Source organism: Carcharodon carcharias, chromosome 9, assembly GCF_017639515.1.
Source record: "Carcharodon carcharias isolate sCarCar2 chromosome 9, sCarCar2.pri, whole genome shotgun sequence".
Taxonomy (NCBI): domain Eukaryota; kingdom Metazoa; phylum Chordata; class Chondrichthyes; order Lamniformes; family Lamnidae; genus Carcharodon; species Carcharodon carcharias.
In genome coordinates, this window is record NC_054475.1 from 302,627 (window position 1) to 326,627 (window position 24,001).

A 24,001-nucleotide genomic window follows, 5' to 3' on the forward strand; every position below is an offset into this window, starting at 1 on the left:
CCCAGAATGACCGGTCTGTAGGTTGCCAGCAGCAGTGGGAGCTGCTGAAAAACCTCCAGCCGCTCAGCCCCTTGTGACGGGGCGTAGACGTTAATTAACCGGAGTGGAGCATTCTTATACATTACGTCTGCTACGAGGAGGCGCCCGCCCACCACCTCCTTAACCTGGGAGATGGTGAAGCTGCCTCCCCGCAGCAGAATCTCCAGGCCGGAGGAACGAGAGTCGTTTCCTCCCGACCAGATCGATGGCCCATGGGACCACCATCGTGACCATTGCCTGTAGGAGCTGAGGTGCGGTATCGCACACTCCTGTCGAAACAGCAGGTCAGTTTTGACCTTGGCAAGGTAGTCCAAGGTCGCAACACATCGCGTAGTAGATTTAATGCTACGCACATTTATGGATACAATCTTTACACCCATTTTTAAAGCAGTTAGTCGCTTACCAAACCTGTTGTCTCTGAGAGTTCCTTCATGCCCGTGGTGTGCTCAAACTGCCTCACTTGGGACGGGCTGAGGAAAGCGTCCTGAACCTCCCCATTGGAGATGTTCTGCTCGGGTGGCATCTGGGGGTCCGTGCAGAGAGCGGGGTTTGAAATGTCCTCTGTTGGAGAAGCTTCTCCAATCCTCTCCCCCTCTGGGGCGTTGCTGCTCCCGGCTTCCCGGAGCTGGGGTGCACTGGGCGCTTCACTGTTCCCAGATTCCTGGGGTTGTGGTGCACTGGCCTCTTCATGTTGTGGGCAAAGTTGGGGTGCGTTGGTCTCCTCATTTTCTCCAATGTTCTGGAGCTTGGGTGTCTTGTCCTCCAACTCCCTAGCGTTTTGCCGCTTCTTCTGTTGGCGCCGCCCTGGCACTTCTTCGTCCAAAGAGCTGCTGCTCTTGTTATCTGTGTCGGATAGGAGACTCCTCTTGACTCTTGTCTGGGAAGAGGCTTGGTTTCTTTTTTGCCCCTATTCCTTTTGGCTCTCTTCACCAGCTGCCACTCCCCCTGCTGCTTTCCCACTGCTGCCTCCTCCACCTTGTCTCTCTCTGTGTCCTCCTTTGTCTTGTTGTTCTCGCATGAGCGACAAAGTTTGGGTTGCCCAGCGTAGACAAGGTACCCACGGCTTCCCCCGATAGCGAATCTGGAAGGGGGGTGGAAAACGGCTCCCTTACTGTCGGTCTTGAGCGTTACCTTAACCTGGCGTTTACATGTCCAGATCCCCAAATTATCTTTAACTTCAGTGCAGCTTCCAACCTTATCGAAGTACCTGGTAAGGAAGGTGAGCACGTCAGCGACAGGGACGTAGGGGTTGTACAGATGCACTGTCGCAACCCGTTCACGATGCAACGGTAGAACAAAGAGTGGCTCCGCCGTCAGGATCTTCATTTCTGGCAGGTCTTTCTTTTCCTCAAACACCTTCAGGAGTTTGACACAAGCTGCCACATGCTTGAAGGTCGCATCAAAGAAACCAGTGCTGGGGAAATCCTGTAGGCAGTAGATATCCACAGCCTCAAAACCACACAGCTTGAATAGGATCGTCTTGGTGAAGAAGGTCCTATCCATTCCTGTTCCTTGCTCGCTGCCCTTCACCATGACTCGGATGGTGTTAGGTACCCCATGGTAAGTGGTTTGACTGGTTATAGCCTTTGCTCTTTCCCTGGCAGAAACACGATAAAGGTCTCTCCCCTGCCAGGTAAGATCATAGGTTTCATAGAATTTACAACCTGACTGCTCAGTGCCAGTATATACATTTCACACAAACCTCCTCCCACTTTATTCTGTTTAACCCTCCTGCATGTCCATCTATGAGATTTATGTGACACAGCCCCAACTTTTTAAAGTGGAATTGTAGTGGGGTCCATGTCCATGTGTGTGTCTGTGTGCATTTTAACTGGATTGAAGCCAGTTGGTCTGGGTGTTTTGATGTATCATAGTTTGAAATGTTAATTAGGTAAACATAAGGAGGATAAGAGGTAAAGTCTACATTTGCATTTGTTGAAAGAAGCATTCAAGTGGGAGTAAAATCTTCTACCTAGCTAGAAGATGCCAGGCAATGTGTGTATTTTTTGAGCTTACAAATTAAATTATTGGAATGAAAGGATAGAATTATAAGGAGATATAAATTAGGAAGCTAGTAATACAATGGAAAATATACACTCAAAGGAAAAGCTAGGTAAAAACAGAAAGGAGTTTGTATGTGTAAGGAGCCTGTAAGCCTACACCTGTGTCTGCAAAGAAACCAAATGGCAAGGAACCTCATTTTGAATTTGTAAGGTCAAATGTGCTTTGTCTGATGTCTGTTTAAAGTCTGTGGGTTACTGTTGCTTTGGTGAAGATTTACCTGGGAGTGATTAACTTGGGGATTTGTTTGAAAGTTATTATGGTAGTAATTGATATATTGTGTATGTGTTTAATTTGTTGTCAAATTAATAAACATTTAATTTAGTTTTATATAAAAAACCTCTTGAGGCTTGGAGGTCTTATTCTTGAATCCAGAGCTGCATCTCAAACATACCAACTGAAAATATAGGTTATGACAATTGTTCAAGTTTCCCTCTGGGATTTAAACAACTCAGTCTTTACCACTGCTGTGGCATAATAACACAAAGATAGGTAGGAAAGTAAATTGTGAGGAGGATATTAGGAGGCTACAAAGAGGCATCGATAGGTTAAGCAAGTGAGCAAAGATCTGGCAAATGAAGTATAATGTGGGTAAATGTGAAACTGTCCATTTTGGCAGGATGAATATAAAAGAAGCTTATTACCTGAATGGTGGGAGATTGCAGAGTTCTGAGATTCATAGAGATCTGGGTGTCCTTGTGCATGAATCACAAGAGGCTAGCCCACAGGTACAGCAAATAATTAGACAAGTTCATGGAGTGGGCAGATAGGTGACAGATGAAGTTCAATGCGGAGAATTGTGAGGTGATGCATTTTGGTAGGAAGGACATGGACAAACAATATAAAATAAGGGGTGAAATTTTGAAGGGGGTGCGGGAGCAGAAAGACCTGGATGTATATGTGCATAGATCATTGAGGATGGCAGGAGAGGTGGAGAGAGCAGTTAATAAAGCATTCAGTATCCTCGGCTTTATTAATAGGGTAGAAGATAGTATAAGAGCAATGAGGTTATGCTGAATTTACATAAGACACTGAGAATTCAGCTGGAGTATTGCGTACAGCTCTGGATGCCACATTATAGGAAGGATGTGAACACATTGGAGGGGGTGCAGAGGAGGTTTACAAGAATGGTTCCAGGGATGAGAAACTTCAGCTGTGAGGATAGATTGGAGAGGCTGGGGCTGTTCTTCTTGGAGAGAAGAAGGCTAAGAGGAGATTTGATAGAGATATTCAAAATCATGAGGGGGCTGGACAGAGTAGGTAGGGAGAAGCTGTTCCCACTCGTAAAAAGGATCAAGAATGAGAGGGCACAGATTTAAAGTGATTTGCAAAAGAAGCAAATGAGATGTGAGATACACAGAGAGTGGTTTGGGTCTGGAATTTACTTCTGAGAAGTGTGGCAGAGGCAGGTTCAATCGAGGCATTCAATCAGATGATTATTTGAACAGAAACAATGTGCAGGGGTACAGGGACAAAACAGGGCAATGGCACTAGATCATAATGCTCATTTGGAGAGCCAGTGCAGACACGAATGGGCTGAATGGCCTCCTTTTGTGACATTAAAATTCTATGACTCTGGATCTGTGATTGGAAAAGTTAATAGAATGTTAGCATTTATTGCAAAGGGAATTGAATATAAAAGTAGGGAGGTTATGCTTCCGGTGTACAGAGCACTGGTGAGACCGCATCTGGAGTACTGGGTACATTATTGGTCCCCTTATTTAATGAAGGATGTAAATGCATTAGAAGCAGTTCAGAGAATGTTTACTAGACTAACACAAGGAATGGGCAGGTTGTCTTATGAGGAAAGGTTGGACAAGCTAGGCTACTATCCACTGGAGTTTAGACGAGGAAGAGTAAGAAACCTTAAAGATGCTGAGGGATCATTGCAAGGTGGACATGGACAGGATGTTTCCTCTTGTGAGTGAACCTAAAACTGTTTAAAAATACAAGGTCAGCAATTAAGACAGAATTGAGGAGGACTTTTTCTCTCAAAGGGCTGTGAGTCTTTGGAACTCCCTTCCTCAAAAAGCATTGGCAGCAGAGACTTTGAATATTTTTAAGGCAAAGCTGGATAGATTCTGATAAACAAGGGGGTGAAAGTTTATCGGGGGGGTCGGCGGGAGGTTAAAATCAAATCAGCCATGATTTTACTGAATAGCGGAGGAGACTCGAGGGGCTGTTTGGCCTACTCTTAACTCGTATGTTCGCACGTTAAATTTTTCTAAGACTCCCCGCATTCTGTTATGAAAAAATTTACTCTCTCTTTCCGCTCTAGGTTCTTAATTTTCAATCTTCATATATCTCTTTGGAAATATAACATTTTTCTTCAGTAGTACTGAGCATTAGTAAGACCACATCTGGAATACTGTGTACAGTATTGGTCTCCTTATTTAAGGAAAGATGTAAATACATTAGAAACAGTTCAGAGAAGGTTTACTAGACTAATGCCAGGAATGGGCAGGTTGTGTTATGGAGAAAGACTGACAGGGTAGGTTTTGTAGCCACTGGAGTTTAGGTCAGTAAGAGGTAAGTTGATCAAAACCTTTAAGATCCTGAGGGATCTTGACAGGGTGGATGTGGAGAGGATGTTTCCACTTGTGAGAGAATCTAGAACTAGGGATCGTTGGTCATTTAAGAGAGAGATGAGGACAATTTTTTTCTCCTAGGGAGTCATGAGTTTTTTGAACTCTCTTCCTCAAAAGGTCGCAGAAGCAGGGTCTTTGAGTATTTTTCAGGCAGAGCTACATAGATTGTTGATTAACAAAGGGATGAGAGGTTATTGGGGATAGGCAGGAATGTGGGGTTGGGTTACAATCAGAGCAGCCATGATCTTATTGAATGGTGAAGCAGGTTTGCAGGCCTGGGCAGCCTGTTCCTGCTCCTAATTCGTATATTCGTATAGTTGGACAATTAGTAATGGGCAACAAGCCACTCTCATCCCTTGAGTGAATAAAAAAAATCTGTACTCGTGTTTAATGGGTAATTTTCACCTTCAGGCTTCAGTCAGTTCTTAATGATTTAGAACTGGTGAAAATCACAGGGTCCGGCACATAAAGGATTAATGTGAGATTGAGGGACAGTACCACCACAGAGCAATGTAAGAAAACATGTGACCCACACCTCGGGGCCAGTCAAGCATTGGACAGAGCTGTGCGTAGTATCAAGCATGGAAACAGCTCCTAGCTTGGACCTTTACTGTACCTATGTATATAGTTTCTAGCAGTTAATAAGTACTTACGGTTGAACTATCTGAGAATAAATCTTAATAAGACCTACTGAACTACACTCAACACCTTACAACAACTGTCACACTTTCACTGACAATTAGGAATAGGCACCAAGCCACCCACAATCCATGAATTTAAAAAAAACTCTGTTCTCCGTGCTCCATGAGATTCTGGGGGTGATTTTCACCTTCAGCCTCTATCACTGCTTAATGCTTTTGAACTGGTTGGTGAAAATCCTGTCAATAGCACTCCAATTTAAACTCATTGCTGTAATTCTGCTCAGCAAAAAAGTGTCATCTCAACCAGGTCAACGGTGGGTCCTTGTGGAAAATACTAGGGACTTGGCGCTTGTTTCACCTGCAAACTATAAAATATAATGACATAATTCTTTGGCCCCTTTAAAATGAGGAGCTTCAATGCTTTGCACAAGTTGACTGACATGAAGCCAAATTTAAATCCCAATCATGTCCCTTCTGCGCTGTAAAAGGACACAGATTTTAAAAAATGATGTTAAAAGTTTAATTCAGCTCTCCTGCTCTATTCCCATACTTTCCAATGTTCCACTTTTAAACACAACAATCTAGTTCCCATTTAAAGTAATTCATGCACTCTGCTCCAACATCTGTTTCTGATAGAGAATTCCACATTCTAATATTATGAAGTTTTTCTACTAACTCTTCCTTGAATTCTTTAATTAGGACTTGCATAACCATAGCAGGAACACAGGCTGCTGAGGCTATAGTTTAGCAAACTGAGCAAAATACAAGCAGACATCAATTGTCCTCACTGAACTGATACACAAGATGGTGCTGTTGTAACATAAGGACAGGTTTCCTGGTGACCACTTAATATTCCATGCATAAGGTTATCTGTTCCATGCGTGGGAGATGTGGGAGATTACACAGTAATGAACTAGCAGGAAATCACAGGAATAACTTCCGGCTACCTGTTTCTCAGTTGAATAATCCCAGGAGTTCGGTCTTGGAGGTTGGTGTTGCAGGAATACAGCTCTCAGTGGAGGGGTCGGAAGAGGTGATGGAAAGGTGATGGAAACCTGATGTCGTCAATGTACATGTGAAAGCTGAACCCATGTTTTTGGTTATGTGAGCTCTATTTAAATACTTTAACACAACAAAGATAAACAAGTTATTTAACACTGATCATATTCTGCAGATGTCGTCGGTGGTGTGAAAATGCTCCGATATATCTCAATGTTAACTGTGATGTTATGCTATTAATGTGACAATACTTTGACCTTTTGACAGAGCAGTATAAACCATTTATTTCTTTCAGAATTAGGAATATCCCAAACAGAGATGCAGATTTAGGAGACAGACAATACAAATTAGTACAATAAAATTCCCTGAATGTTACCATAAAATGGATTGAAAGTCTTATGTAAAAGGTCATAAATTATCAGAATTGTTGCATCAAAGCATTGGAGCTATAAAATGTATTGTGATTCCGTAGTTCAACTTTCAGAGTTAATTGCATTCCTCAGCTCTCAGCATGTTTCCACTGCTTCTATGAAGTTTGGTTATTACAGTGTTAGGTGGTTTGAAAGAGTTCCTTTTGGCTGGAGGTGTGGAGCTAGGTGGAGCTGAGGGATTGGTTGGCTGAGGGTGTCAGTCGCTTGGCAGAGCTCCCTGTGAACCAAAGTAGTGATAATTAGTGCATGGCAGCAGATTCAAAAGCAGGAGAGAGACACTCACAGTTGTGTTGAGAGAGGGATAACGTGGTGCAGGATCATCAGGTGGATGTTCACCACCGGCCTCACCGTCACTGCAGGCACGGTCCACACCCTCACCAGTCAGCGAGATGGCACGCTACTCAAAATGAGTGAGGGACCTAATGTGGGTCACTCCACCTGCGGCCTGGGACCTCTCCCACCTGTTGTGAACCTGCTTCTCCTGCATAAAAACAGATGGAGAGAGCGTGAGCAGGATGCATGACACTGTGTGGAATGTTTATGTGAGCGGAGCCATGGACGAGAAGTGAGCTCCAGAAGATATGAGCCTGATGGAGATGTGAGAGTGTGTGTGAGAGTTAGTGGTGTTGTCCCTTGATGTCAGAGATCCCTGTGGATGTGTGATGGGTTTGTGAGTGTGTGAGTTGAGAGTGATGAGGTGGTTGACTTATCCTGGTGGAACGGATGAGACCATTCGTCCTCTTCCTGCACTGGATGGCTGACCTCGTCTGTGCTCTGGTGGCGATGACCACCACAGCCACAGCCCCCCAGGCCGGATTGGTGACTCTGGTGGACCTCCTGAGGTCAGAGTGGAGGTAGAGGACATTGAAACAGCCTCCCACTGCATCCAGCAGGTGCCCCAGAAACATGTCACTAAACCTGGGTGCCGCTGTCGTCTTTGCTTTCAGGGCCATCTGTTGCCTGGAGCAGTCTTGGTCTGAAGATATGAAGTAGGCTGCGTTCTGGGACATTTTAAATATGGTGTCCAGAAGGAAGCGCTGAGGTCACGGCATGGTGGGAAAATCCAAGGCCCCCTGCCAGCAATCCGGTGTGCCCCGCATGAAAGCAGAATTAATGAGGCAGGATGTGCCGGGAATGGGATGATGTGGCACAAAAAGCCGTCTTTGTGACTGGCCGGTAAAATGTCCTATTTCCCGTCCATTACTACACTTTCCGCAAATTTGGGACGATTCTGCCTGACATATTTTTCTCCTTTTAACTAATGTCCTTATTTTAAATTAAATAATCCTGAACAACAAACATGTATACATCAAGTTAGAGTTCAACTTGTCTGTTTTCTCGAAGTACAGAAATAGTCTTTGAGATACGAATGTCTCTGAGGTCTAGGTTAGAGATATGAACTTAAGGCTGTGGTTCTGCATGGTCAACTCGATTGTATGAACTCAACCTTGAAGTTTTACTGATGAAGGTGATCTGACCATCTGCAGGTGCATAGATGTCGATGTCCTGATCCTGATGTAGCTAACAATGTCATCAGCACTTTGGTGATCGGTGTGGAGAGTGAACATTCTACGTTAGAGATACATGTGCCAATGTTCACAAGTGTAGAATCAGGCTGGTGCTTCCCACTCTCCAGTAGAGTCTTTTCATTCCATTTGCAACAACGTGCATGACACAGAAATGGTTGGTCATTGACTGCTTTTAATGGACTTTGAGCAGACAGCTCAAATTGTATTTCCTGATGCACCTGTTGTGATAGACCTTTGCACATGAGGGTTGAAATCCATGAGGACTGTAGGAGATACTATCTTCATCTTTAATATTTCAAATGCTGCTTGCCTTGCCATTGTTCATTCCCAATGTCGATCCTTGTACAGTAGCTTCCTAAGAGGCTCCCCAATCACTGGGTAGGAAGGAATTTGTGATAAATGTTGGCAGTGCTGAGATAGGATAACAACTTCTTTTGTTAGCCAGTGTCAAGAGCACATGAATGGCTTTGATACTGTCATGTGTAGGCTTTACTCCAACTACTGCCACTCGGTGCCCTAGAAAGTCAGCTCGGGAGGCAGGGATTTGCATTCTCCTTGATCAGTGTCAAATTGTGTTTTGCGATCGAGTTAACATTGCTGATAATTGTTGATCATGTTCTACTTTGTCCTTCCATGGACAAGGACATCGTCAAGTAGGTTGAGTGTCCCCTCAACACCTGACAAGACTAAAGAAATAATCTTCTGGTATACGCTACGTGCTGAACTTAATACATAGGGCATTCTGAGGTACTGAGATACACGTTTGTGATGACAAAGGCTGTAAGATGTTGACTTTGTCCTGCTAGAGGTATCTGAAGGTAGCTCCATCAGATATTGAACTTTGTGAAAACTGTGGAATCCTGAAATGACACTGAAAGTTCTTGGATTGTATGAAGTAGATCCTTGTCTGGAATTATTGCCTTGTTGGCCACCTTAACGTTGATGCATAGTCTAAGTTCACCATTTTTCCTCTGTACAATGACTAGATTTGATATCCATGGCAATGAGTCAATTTTCTCAATGACACCATCAGCCTCTAGTCCTTTCAGCTCCTGAGACACTTGAGCATGGACTACAACTGACAACAAACTCAAATTTTGTGAATGTGGTGAAATTGATGTGTCAACATGAGGAGTATGATTAATACACCTTCATCTCCCCAAATCTGGTAAATATGGAAGGATACTCACAATGTATAGTCTGTGCCACCTATCATGTTCATGTGTGCTCCAGTGGGGTCTTCATGTTTGAATCCAAGCATATCGAAAAGACTCACTCCCACAAGACCTCTGCTTCCAGCTATGTAGAAAGTGAACCTGTCTAGGTGATGTTTTCATAGTGGACAGAAGCTGTGATCATTCCTGAAACCGGAATGGTAGAGTTGTCATAGGCTTGAAGTGTATCTGGAGCAGGAGGGAGAGAACATTGCAAAAAATTCCAATGCCGGAGTTTGTCGCTCAAAATATACATCTTCATGCCAATATCTAGAAGAGAGACACTGCAATTTTATTTTTAACTGATTCGTGGCTAGACCAGCAGTTATCACCCATCCCTAAGTGCCCTTGATCTTGACTGAACATTCCTTAAAATGACCTGGTGCTTTACCACTCATGATGGTGTAAGCATGCAGTGTCTCACTCTCCTCCTGGTGTTGAACTAATGAAGTCCTCTTCTTTGACAACCTGTACATCCTTGCAAGATGGTTTCACCTTAAGCATGTTGTCTGCTCCTCTCCTGAAACTATCCCACATGATTGTACGGCAAATTGACAGCACTAGGCTCCAACCATGAGGTCACTTGTGTTATGGACAGGAGGGGGTTAATTTAAACAGCATGAATACATTCTCTCACCACCTATCCCTCAATTGAAATGTGTTTTGATATGATTCCCCCTTATAAGCAATATTTCAGTGGATCCCATTTCTATTAGTAACTCCACAGCAAACTCAGGGTAGGATGAACTCAAAGGAGAAAATTTTTCCTGTTTCCTATGGTGGGCAGCTGAGCGGGAGTGGACAGGGGTGGGCTGCTCGTGATTGGCTGTACGCCGTCATTTTACGTGGGTGAGCCAATTAAGGCCCGCCCAGCATAATGCCCAGCCGGTAGCGCTCAGCATTACTTGTGTGGGTGGGGGAGAGGAGGGAGATTCTGTGCACAACAGAGCACAGAAATCTCGCTGAGGCACAGATCTCCAGTGCGTGCCCGCCAAATGAAATATCGAAATGATGGGCAATGATGTTGGGACGCACGCTTGATGTCATCTCGTATCATTTTACACATCGGCGTATCGGGCCCTACCCCCATATGCCGATGGTATTTTTCTGCCCAAGGGGTTAGTTTATTTGCACACATTCAAAAAGCGGGAGGAGGATCACAGCATTGCCTCCTTTACAGTCCTGCAGTAAAAAAGGGATAGAGAAAAGAAATATTCACAGTGTAGGGACCAGAGAGAAAATAAATATTGTTTCACGTGGACTCCAGAGTCCAGAAGAAAAGTCCAGTGAGGTACTCCTTCATAGAGGATGGTGAGCTGAGAACCGATGCTGGACAATTCACTTTTCTGATGGTGTTGACTTCACATGATGAGATAGGCATGCAGAGATAAATCAATCCTGTAAGTGATGGGACCAGCAGAAGCAGTGTAGATGGGGCCCGGTGGGCCAGAGCTCCTTGACTGTAATGCTGCTAGTCAAATGGTGAAAAGGCAGCTGATTCCACAGTCAGAGACCCATGTCGTATGACTTCCAACTCTCCATACTATCTTTGACAGAGGAGGTGTATTCCCCTTCTGGGTTCCCGAGATTGTTAAATGTCTCAACCATTAAGAATTGAAAGAAAGGTTGCAGGGCCCTTTGTCTTAGAAGACGAGCAGACTCCTGTTGCCCAGCCTGAGTTATGAAATGCCGATGGCCCTTGTGTAGCTCTCTTTGAATTTGTTCTGCATTGCCCATGGTCGTTAGTGGCGTTTCAGGGACTGCGATGTGCGGGTTTCCCTAATACTGCCAGGTAGCTTATTTTGTTTGAGGTCACAGATATAGATTCAGCCATATTAGGTCTCAGTCCCTCATGCCCGCCATCCACCATTTTCCAAGCAATCATTTTTAATTTCATTTACCCATGAGGGAGAATTTTCTCCCCATCGGTGGGGGGGGGGGTGGGTTGAGCAGGGGCGGAGGCAGGTGGGCATGCAGCCAATTGGTGCCCCCAATCGGCTGGGCGTCGCCATTTTACGTGAGCAGTCCAATCAAGGCCCGCCCAGCATGACGCATGCCGGGAAGGGCAGTGCTCTCCCTTGTGTGGGTGGAGGTGGTGGGGTTGCGTGAGTCAGGAGTGCGTGTGTGCATGAAAGAATGCAGAAATCTCCCTGAGGCACAGAGGTGTTTCAGCGAGATTAGTTTTAAGTTTAAACAGTTTAGTAAAGTGTTGAAAAATATTTCATGACATGTTCCCTCGTGTGAAATTGTCACATGAGCTGAGGAATGTGCATTGATTTTAATAAAAATTTTTCTGAAAATTTTAAATCATTCGTGAAACATCATCCCGGCCGTGGATGAGGTTCCATGAAAAATGCGAAGGCCACTGGGCTCTTCCCCTGCCCCCTGACCTTAAGGTTGGACGGGCAGCTCAGCTGATTGCCTGAATTGCTTTTTAACAGGCCTCAATAGGCCTTTGACAGTTCAGTGGGCCGAGTCGGATGTGTATCCGCCGAACTGTAAATCTACATAACGCTCGGTGACATCAGGACACACGCCCAACCTCACCCCGCGTCATTTTACACCGAAGATTCTATGTTGCTCTGCACACCTCCCAGGCTTCCGATCACTACCTCCAGGACAAATACAAGTGCAGGGTTACAGTGAAGGACAATGTTCTAGCTGGAGACAAAAGTGTTATTCAAGATAAGGTTCACAATACAATTATGAAGACCAACACTGAAGTGTGCTTATCTTTCATTAGAAATATCAGATACAAGCCTGGTTATTTATCCTAAGATATAAAGCTCTCAACACACAAAGTTATTAGTAAATAGCGATAAGCTCAGTATATTAAGGCGAAGCAGAGCACCTGCAGTACACTAGCTGCAAAATGACAAAGCTTTTACTTGGGACAGGTGAGTTTGCTTTGTCATATAAATATATTTTATGCTTTAGAATTATTACAAAATTCTCAGGAATTAAATTGGGGATAGAACAAAGTGAAGACCCCTTTCCAGGATTTATTGTAATGAAATCAATTCTTGTTGAAGGTTTTGGTCTTTTTTGGAACCAAACCCTTGTATGGGTACATGTTTATTTTGTCACAGGATAAAATTGTTTCCCTTGACAGAGAATTCTTGAACCAGGGGACATAGATTCAAGATAAGTGGCAGAAGGTGTAAGGGAGCCATGAGGAAGAACTTTTTTACGCAGAGGGTGGAATTCGCTGCCCAAGTAGGTGGTAGAGGCAGAAACTTTAAACTCTTTTAAAAAGTACCTGGATCTGCTCCTAAAGTGCTGTAAGCTGCAGGGCTTTGGGTGCAGGAAGGTGGGATTAGAAAGGGTACCTGGGTGTCCTCAGGCTGGTATGGACAAGATGGGCCGAATGGCCTCCTTCTGTGCTGTAACTTTTCTATGGTTCTATGTTTCTAATGTAGTGATATTTAGGATGATTCAGGTTTATCCTGCTTGGTGAATCCATTCAGTGCTGAATGTTAGCTGCTGTGGAATTACTCAAGAAGTTTCACAGTTTATTTTTCACTTCTGATTGAAAGAGCAAATTTTCTGAAATACATATTATTTTGCACATTCCTTATTACACACTTCATGTAACCTGACTCTGACAACAGAAGTTATACAACACTTTGTACCAAAGACAAGTGTGGAATCTACACATAATGTTTAAGGTAAAATGATTTCTGTGAATTGCAGTCAATTGTGATTTAACTTCCAGTTATTTAACCAAAAAAATGGCCTTTTGAGATTGTAGTCCTCTTGTAGACAAATTCATAAGAGTTTCACTTTTTGTCATGAAATGGGGCTAGGCTGTTATAGAACTCAGGTTGTTGATCTGAAATGGGACTAGGCTGTTATAGAATTCAGGTTGTTGATCTGCTCCTGTGAACTTCATTCACGTCTTTGTTCCCTCTGGATTTGATTATTCCAATGTTCTTCCATCCTACATAAACTTGAGCTCATCTGAAACTGTCCTTAACCTAACTCACACCAAGACCTGTTCACACATCACCCCTGTGCTCACTGACCTGCTCTGGCTTCTTGTCTGGCAACAACCCAATTATATATTCTCATCCTTGTACTCAAATCACTCCATGGCCTCACCCTTTCCTACATCCTTAGTGTGCTCCAGCCCTACAACCCTCCAAGATCCTCTCCACATCTCCAAATCTGGCTCTTGCACATTCCCACTTTTAGATACAACACCATTATGCCCTTGCCTTCAGAAGCCTAGGCCTTAAGCTCTGGAATTCTGTCCCTAAACATCTCTGTCACTCTCCCTCTCTCTCCTTCCTCAGGACTTAAATCCTATCTGTTTGATCAAGTTTTTCCTCATCTGCCCTAATTTCTCTTTAGGTGGCTCAGTTTGAAAGTTTTGTTTGACAATTGCTCCTGTAACATTAAAGGTGCAATGCAAATGCAAGTTGTGGTTGGCCTGTTAGATTAAAGTCTAAGAGTCTTTTTTTTTTATTGCAAAGTTTATGGGGGAATCGTCTTGAAATCTTACTCTCAGAGATTAACTACATTTGTGAGAGTAAATAGATCAACCTAAAGAAGCTATCCCAGTGGACCAACTATTCTTTCAGCACTTCATGTATTTATTTTCTTATGCTTTTTATTCCTGTCATGCCTCACCTTGACATTCATTGAAAAGCTGTGTGTGTGGTGAAATTTTTGAAGTTCAGGCTGCATAATTTTGTCCTCTTTACACAATAACATTATTTCACAAAAATACTTTATAAATCAAAGGTCTTCCATTGAATGCCAGCGATGGAATGTTGCAACTTCCTTGTATGGAGACTGAACAATACAGTGTGTTATACTTTGGCTAAAATAATGGGCAGAAGTATTTGAAGCAAAAGCATTAACCCTTTGTACATTCGTGCCCCATGATGTACTTGCTCAGCAAAGAGCAGTCAGCAAACTCAGCCATCAGTTTAACCATGCTGCAATGCCAGGTTTATTTCAACAAATGTCAATATATCAATGATACATTCATGCACTGAGCACCTCATCATAGCAGCTCAGGTAAGAGAACCAAACATGGATCCATGCATGTTTCATTGGGTTAAGTTATTAGAACCAAAAACATAATCTAAGCAACTTGAGCTAATATACGACTGTGAATCTCTGAACCTTCAAGCCTCATTTGATCATAATTCTAAGACTTGTCCTATATCCTTTATTCCAGCAGTGGTCTTGTTGGCATGTCTGGAACTGGGTAAGTCTTTGCGCATTTCAAGCTTTTATTAATTTAATGTGATGAGTCTAAGCACTGTCCTGATTTCCATTTCGTTCCTTGGACAGGCTCTGCCTACAGACTGGCCTGTTACTTTCAAAACTGGGCTCAGTACAGACCAGGAAGAGCAAAGTACACCCCAGATGATATCGACCCTTGCATGTGCACTCATCTGATCTATGCTTTTGCTGGCATGAACAACAATGAAATTGTCACTATTGAATGGAATGATGTGACTCTCTAAAGTCATTTAATGCTCTTAAAACCAGGTAATGTACATTGGTAACAAACTCCTGAATTCTAAGCAAAATCAGAAACAGAAATACCTGGAAAAACTCAGCAGGTCTGGCAGCATCGGCGGAGAAGAGTACAGTTGATGTTTCAAGACCTCGTGACCCTTCAGCAGAACTGATGGACGAAACGTCAACTGTACTCTTCTCTGCCGATGCTGCCAGACCTGCTGAGTTTTTCCAGGTATTTCTGTTTCTGTTTTTGTTTTGGCTTTCCAGCATCCGCAGTTTTTTATTTTTATCCTGAATTCTAAGTCTTGTTTCAATCAACTGAACATTATTTGGCCTTATACAAAAGAAATATTGCTCTACAATTAAATTTCCACATTTTACTTCTTCCATGTTTGTTAATTTACACTTATCATTTCCATTCTAAGAGGACCAGCAAGCTATGTGGTCCTAATCAGTCTTGTTGTAAGGGGACTAAGTATGTGTTTGGTGGGGGGAAACTTATTCACTGACCTTTGCTTCATGTGAGGCAGAATCACACCTCCATTTTAACAGCTCAGGAAAAAATAGGAAACTGTTGTAGAGACAATTACAAACTTGCACAAAAAATACAAATCAGGGCCCTGTCACATTATCATAGATTCTGTTCTTAATATACCTGTGCACTCTGTCAATTGGATTGAGGTACGGAAGCTTCATTAGATGCAGTATCAAGAAGCATGCTCTAAAAAGATTAGGGCTGTGATATTTTAGAGTAATTTCAGCAATTATTCGAATAGTATTGAATGTGTTTTATTCCCTCAACTATATTTTTCTAATTCAACTATTTGTTTAATTCACAACAGGAATGGAAACCTTAAAACCCTTCTCTCCATCGGAGACTGGAATTTTGGAACTCAAATGTAAGATGGAAAGATTATTGGTTTATGGAAGCATTTTTTTCAAATTCTTCATGAAATAAATTAAGAATGGTTGACTAACAAATTTTGTTTTGCTTCTAAACATACATTGGCATGAGTCACCAATATATGTAGGAGGCTCGAATAGAACTAAGCAAGTTCAATTTTACAATAGCTAATTTTGCTATCGATAATGATTTTTCATTAACTTTCTCTATAGATTCAGTGCTATGGTTTCCACAGCTGAAAATCGCCAAACATTCATAAAATCAACAATTAGTTTCCTGCGCAAATATGGGTTCAATGGTTTGGACATAGACTAGGAGTATCCTGGGTCAAGAGGAAACCCCTCCAAAGACTGCATCTCTTCACAGTCTTAACACAGGTAGGAACCCAACTGGCAAGTCACTTAGTTTAAGAATTGTCAAAAACTAAATACTACCTACAGATTAATTTGCTTGACATTTGTAGAAAAATGTTACACCTTTTGAATAACTAAATGAAACACATGACTTAGTGTCAGTGACATATCCTTGCGTGAATGTGGAAAGCAAATCTAGAGATAATGTTTTTGGTGGCCTTTACCATCATCCAAAAAATGTACAACAAATAAATCTTAATGTTAAAGTGATGCAATATCTTGTTGTGAATTAGGAACGAGTACCCTTCGAGTCTATTCCACCATTCAATAAGATTCTGATACTTCATTTAAATCATTATAATTAGGTTTAATTTTATTTTTTAGCTAGTTTCCCAACAAGTCTTTTTTTGGAATACATTTACCCCCAATTTCTTCACCTCCACTCTTGAAGGCACTGACTCACGCTGCAGTATTCTTTTCTCTCAGTCCCTTAACTGTCTGGCTAGCTTTTATGTATCATCCAAAACAATACATGTTACCCTATTAGAGAGTCATGGTGGAACATCTCTATTTGCATCTGTCCTCATCTGATACCCCCATATAGACACCAGCAATGGTCCCTGGATATTGAACAGGAACAGGAACTCCTGTTGATTTTTCTCCTCTGTTCTATAGCCCATTGTGATAAAAATATTTGTTTTAACTGATGTTAATCGGGGCTTTGCTTAAACCCAGGTAAAGCTCTGTAGCTCCAATGCCCTTGCATTTGCAAAACAAATAACTTAATCCTTCTTTGGCCATAATTTGAAGATTCCATGTTGTGCAAGTCAGTTAATAAGACAAACTATGATATTTTTGATATTTAGGAACTGATAGCTGCCTTTGAAGCAGAAGGAAAGAGTATTGGGAAACCAAGACTGCTCCTTTCAGCTGCAGTGGCAGCTGGAAAGCCCATAATTGTAAGTGCCTATGACAGTGAGTATTGGTATCGATCTAATATTGCACCAACATGGGGGAGCTCAGCTCACTCAAAATCAACTGTCTGCATTTGAGCTAGTTACACATAACCACCATATTCTGTGCTTTCCTTTGTCCAATTTCTAAGGCTTATGGATGTACTTGTTTCCTCTGGGACATCAAAGCTGAATAATGTATTCTCTTCAGTCACATCTATACCTTCCATTATTTTCAAACCCGGTACAATGTCTCCTCTCAGTCATTGCCCCTATGGAAATAAGTTTCTTCAAATCATGTTTTCTTCATTCCTAAGATCTGGAATCTCGCCGTCACCATCTCAATGGCAATTAGGGACGGGGAATGAATAGTGGCCCGGCCAACAATACCTACACACCAAGAATGAATTATAAAATCTGTCTGATTGCTCTTCTTTAAGCCATTTCTAATCTATCTATATCGCATTTGTGATAGGATAACCAAACCTTTGGCCTTGCTCGGGAATTGTCTTCAGCATTGATCTGTACAATGTCATTATTACTTTCCCTAACTTACATTACAATGTCTTTAGATATATCCTGCTGATAGATTTGCTCCATTATTCAGACTGACCAGCTACTTTGAGGGTCTGATCAATGATCACTCTCAATTGTATTTTATTTTTGATTCTTACCAGCAGAGACCATTTCCTGTTATACATGTTTTCTGTTATCTATTCCAAAATGTATTGCACTGCACTTATTAAAACTAAAATTGATCTGCCATATTTCAGCCCACATATAATATGCATCTTTCTCTTAAGGTAGCGGCGTGGAATTTCTATCCAGGTTCCGTGACCTTCTGCTGTAACTTGAGCAGAAGTTTGACAGAAAAGTGTCACTTTCACTGATCTACCCCTGAATTTATTGTAGACAATTGGCAAGTAGCATCAAGTCCACAGTGAAGCATAGATATCGCTGTTTGATGGTTTGTCCCTTGGATTCAGTGCTTAGATTAAAATTTGTAAATTAAGTCAAAGTATTCAGAAAGTATTACTGGAGGATTCAAGAAAATGTGCCTGTTATTTTCTTTCCTTTGCAAGCACTGCAGTTGTGTCACAAAGCAGCATGCTTGTTCATCAATCATATTATCAGGGATCTCCTTGTCAAAACATTCCATAATTTTGTTGTTAAATAATCTGTATGATGGGCCATGACCCAATTTTTAGGATTGTAACACAGCCGCCAAAATTAAGAGATAAGACCAGCTAATAAAGGAGGTGAAACATAAGTTGAGCTTTAGATTAAGGAGGGTGAGAAGATTGCAAATAAAACTACGAATAAATAACTTCTTTATTTGTAAGATATCAACGTTACTTCTTTCTTACAGAACTCTAGACATTTTTAATCTGAGGACATATGATATCTATGGTCCATGAAATAGCTTCGTTGGAGAAAATAGTCCTCTTTTTGCTCTCCCTTATACCTATGGCAATAACTATTTATATAATATGGTTCGTATTCATGAGTATTACTTACTTCAGTTTCACAATATTACCTATTTCAATTTTACAATTGGATAAGGTGCTTGCAATCTAAACATTAACATTATAAATCTCTGCACAGGCTGGCAACGTAAAAGTCTGGATGCATCTTGGAGCTCCTGCAGAGAAGCTGAACGCTGGTTTTGCTGCCTATGGTCACACATTCAGACTGAGCACATCCAACACTGCTCCCGGTGCCCCAGCAAGTGGTGGTGGACCAGCTGGGCATTACACACAACAATCTGGTTTCCTGGGTTACTTTGAGGTATTCATGCTGCTGCAAGTATGGCAAATATTCAACCTCCTTGAAAATCTTGTATTTTTCCATGAGCATTAATAAGATCGATTGGCATTTCCTTTATATCAAAATTCATAAAAGGAGGGCGGACAATTTAACTTAATAGAACTTAGGGTGATTTTCTTTTTACAGAAGCAAAATATTTGGATTAAATTTTGCTGGGGGGTATTTTTGACTTCAGGTGACATTATAAAATGAGGCTGATCAATTTATCCACCTATTATACGCAGAGCTCTGTGACAGGTGCCTGAATCAATATCACCATTTTACACAACTACCCAAAGTCAAATCACTCATTAGCTTCAGCGTAGAATGTCTTGTGCATTATATAAGAAAAATCTAGAAGAGCTGGAAGAGCTGGGTAAACTTAACAGGAACCAATCAATTTAAGTAGATTTTAACTGCATTTAAGTTACTGCAAGTCAGTGACAAATTTTATTTACAGTACAAAGGTTGCATTCTTATGTCTCATTCTTTTGACAGAGTTGCCTCTTCTTAAAAGGTGCTACTGAAAAATGGGATGTTCCACAGATGGTTCCTTATGCCTATAAGGGACGTGAGTGGGTTGGATACGATAATCCTCGAAGCTATGAAGACAAGGTCTGCTATATATACTGCTCTATACTTTAGGATTGACATTCCGAATACATATGATCAGTGAGGAGCCCCCACCCAACAGCTCCACCCAACAGCTCCACATATCATGAACTAAAATGCAGGCATCATTTTCTGATCAGTTATTTTAATCATGAGCATTTTCAAGAAGTAGATTTAGAGAATGAACATTTTTTTCAAATTTGTTAGTCATAATCAGGCATGATGACATTTGCAATTTCTGCTCTTTTTATTTCTGATTCACTCCTTCACTTGACAATATTGCAGGAAATTCATATCTAATTTTCAACTCACCTCTTCATGTCCAAACTACAACCTTGGATGGATACAGGGAGAGAGCCAGGCTGTAAAGAATTGACTCAGAGTTACAAATGCAGTTATATTATTGATGATTGAAACATAAATGCTCCGGGAAGGATTACTTTCCATATTCCCCCTGGACTCCCATAAGAAGCAATATCAATGTTGCAATGGGGCTCTGCACTCCCATAATAACAGATGAGACCCTTTCATGTTATTAACTGACCACTGGGTGGCTCTAATGACAAGCTGAAGCAAATTGGAGCAATTACGCTCCAAGATCTTTCTTGCTCTGCTTTATTGTTGACAGGATATTTCAGAGGATCTGGAAATAAATGTAGTTGGTTAATGCTGGAACAAACTTAGTATTTTCTCATTCATAACTTGTAAGAATGGAAGTGTTTTTGCCTTCATGATTTGAGATGCTCTGGTTTTTACAGTCACAGTTGAAGAGAAGTCTTCAGGCTAACAGTGGTCTTTTTTTCGAAATTGGATTCCAGGTCAAGTGGCTGAAGCAAAGCAAAATTGGAGGAGCAATGGGGTGGACCCTTTCTCTGGTTGATTTCAGTGGCACTTTCTGCCACCAGGGAAAGTATCCTCTCATCACTAAAATACAAAGTGGTCTTGGAATTAATTCCTTGTTGTGACTGACTGACCTAAACCATCTACTTGTTGCTGCTTAATAGAAAATCAGTATGAATAGCCATTAACATTACTAAGTAAGACTGAAAATCATCCTTTAATTGTGCTTTGCTTCTGATTAACCAACCAGAAGAACATCCATGTGCATTGTTCGCATTAGCCTCCTGAACCATAAGTGACTCAACAATACTGAGCCAAACATTATGGCCCATAAATTCCATTCCCCGGGGTTTCGCATCTGGGGGTTGCCTAAAGATGAGCTGGGGAAGCCCCCTGCCCCGGCCCAGAGGTCTCCACAAAAGGATTACATGGCAATAGCCTGGGAAGTTCAAATTTCCATTTGGCAATTGACTTGCACTGGGAACCATTCAAAAGTATGATTTAAATTGCAAACTTTGGATGGTTCTGTCTCACAGTAATAGTTACCCAGAAAAAGTTAGAAAAATTAAAACCACATCTAAATTCTGGTAATTATAGTATTGATCCACCCACGACTCCTTCATGGGATCCCCTGACTCCACCCCTGTCCCCCGAACTCCAAGGGACACCCCACCCCAACTACCCTCTCCACCACCCTACTACACCCCCATTACGCTGATTGGCCTCCCAACGCCCTGACTACATCCCTACTACCCCTTCTTCCTCATGTTCATTTGCAGACTGATGTTTGAAGTCTGCTGAAGCCTGTGCTTGCTTTGGAAATTCTTGCATATATCACATCATTGAAATAGACAGCTCGAGAGAATGAGCTGCTGAGATATCCGGAGAATACAAACAGAGTGGTCAGAGGTATTCATCAGCCTAACGTGCGGTACATAAATAATTGCTCAGGATAGGAACAGGTCACGATTTCCTTGTGAGGGTTTTTCTGGGGCAAGAGGAACTGTTATTGGTTCCACAGAAAATAATGTGGCCTCTGCCAGCTGGGACTTAACCTCCCCCTGGCCCAGTCTGCGGAGGAAGGCTGATTTCCTGCCCTCACAATTGGCGAATGTGGTGGGGTGTCCATTTGGTGCCTACTGCTCATTGGCAGCAGTCAAACAATGCTGAGTTCGGGCATGTAGCAGAGCCACAACCTCTGACCTCAAACCTGTTAATGGTGGAATTGAAATTCGCTGTATTTACATATTTAATATGTCAACTCACATCAATTTTTAAACAAACGGTGAATTAATGGATCTTACTTCCTTCCAGAATGTGTGCCTCCCGGTCCCACCACTGCTGGTCCTCCTGTGGTTAAGACTACCCCTCCTGCTACCACCACTGCTGCTACTCCTGGGCATAAGACGAATCCTGGTAGCCCTCATTTTTGCGTTGGCAAAGCCAGTGGCCTCTACCCTGATCCACAGAATAAGAACATACTATCAATGCTCTGATAGAGTGACCTACGTGGAAAGCTGTGCCTCTGGATTAGGCACAGTTTGATCCTTCCTGTAAATGCTGCAACTGGCCTTGAAATAGAATGAGTACATGTGCTCCACTGACATAACTAACGTTGTTGGCTGGATCAGTGCAGGTCAGGGTTCATTCTAAATTCAGGTGCCGTAAACTATCATAGGGACAGAAGAATTTCTAGACAAAAAATACCAATGTCCAACCAGTTTGCCTTCTACCATCCTGGTAGTCACATGAAATGGTTCCAGCACAGAAAGAGCTCCATCGAGCCTGTTGCAAATTGACCCTTCCTCACCCTCTCTGCTTAATTCTACAGTCCTTTTTTCCCCTTCAGCTGCTTCCCTTTTGAAAGCCACAGGTGAATCTACCTCCACTGCCCTCTCAGGCAGTGCATTCCAAATTGTAATTACGTGCTGCTTAAAGAAGCTTTTCCTCAGGTTGCCTTTGGTCTTTTTGTCAATCACTTTAAACCTGTGTCCTTTGGCTCTCGACAGTCCAGCAAGAAAGGAGGAGTATATAGCACCTTTCATGATCTTCACATGTCCCAAAGGACTTTACAGCCAAGAAAGTACTTTTGAAGTGTGGGCATTGCTGTAATGTAGAAACCACAATAACCAATTAGGGCACAGGAAGATCCCATAAGCAGAAATGTAATAATGAGCAGATAATCTGCCTTTTTTTTTCGTGATATTGGCTGAGGAATAAATTTTGACCAAAACTGGGGAGGAAAATAATACCATGAGATCTTTTACATCCTCCTGGGAGAGCAAGCAAGGCCTTGGTTTTTTTGTCTTGCCTGAACGGTGGCATCTGTGACAGTGTAGGGGTCTCTCAGCACTGCACCAGAATGTCAGTATCAATTTTGCACTGAAGTCTCTGGAGTACGACTATGAACCCAGAACGTTCAGGCAGAAGAGGCAAAAGCACAACTGACTGAGCAAAACACATTTCCAGTCCCATCCTCCACTGGAATCTTCACAGGCGGGATGGAAGATTTGACGGACCAGCAAAAGGTCCATTGACTTCAGGCGGGAATATTGTTTATTTCAATCTCATGTCACTGGCTTAATTTTAAAGTTTTACTGTCAAATTCTAACAAAATCTTGAATATTTTTCCAGCCTGTCGCTGATTTACAACAATGAAGCTCTAACTGACCTTCAGTTTAATCAGTGAAAATATCACCACTTGTCATCGACAATCAAGATACTGGCTCAAAGAATTCTGTCCCAAGGAAAGATAATGATTGAAATAGAAAAATAAAATAAGTTGCAAATCTAATTACTTTGTATTTTCTTTAAAAATTATAATGCTTGCATTTCAGTAACACTGTACACCACAATGCTCTGTGCAGAGAATTACCTTAAGTGCAGAGACTGTTAGTTGTGACTATCCAATTCTGTATCCATTGACAGTTAAAAAGAAATTTGGCAAAGATGCCACATGAGATGAGACCATTCAGCCCAATCAGTCTGTGATGGCATTTACCCTCCATTCGAGCAAGTTTGAGTGACAGTTACCTGCCCTCTTTCTATATCACTGCTTGAATTTAACTGCTTTCATTTCTGAAATTAGATCCAGGTTCTCCATGGCATCAGCAGCCTCGTGTAAACTATCACTGCTGGGAATAAGAGGAGACCATTCAGCCCCTTGAGCATGTTCCAGCATTCAGTTAGACCATGACTGATCTGGAGCTTAGTGTTAACTACACTGCCTGACTGCAAACATTTTGGGCAGAATCGTGGCAGACAGGGAGACTAAATTTGACAAGATGGAAAATGTCAGTTACTGCCAGTGGGGAACTCGTCTGGAGTTTTGTTCTCCTGACCTTGATGGCAGCTCAAAGGCAAGTTTGAGTTTCCATGATCTATGTCAGGAATCACAAATTTCCCGATCCTGAATGACGGGGAGTCCAGCACATCAGTGCAAAAGGTAAGACTGAAGCATTCACAACAAGCTTCAGCCAGAAGTGCTGCATGGACGATCCCCCATCTCAACCTCTTCCGCAGGTCCCCAGCCTTCAGCCAACTCAATTCACTC

General features: G+C 42.1%; 1 pseudogene; it reads left to right on the forward strand.

The window, feature by feature from the left end:
* The first annotated feature begins 12,374 nt into the window (after positions 1-12,374).
* Positions 12,375-23,225, forward strand: LOC121281972 (annotated as a pseudogene).
* Positions 23,226-24,001: the final 776 nt, after the last annotated feature.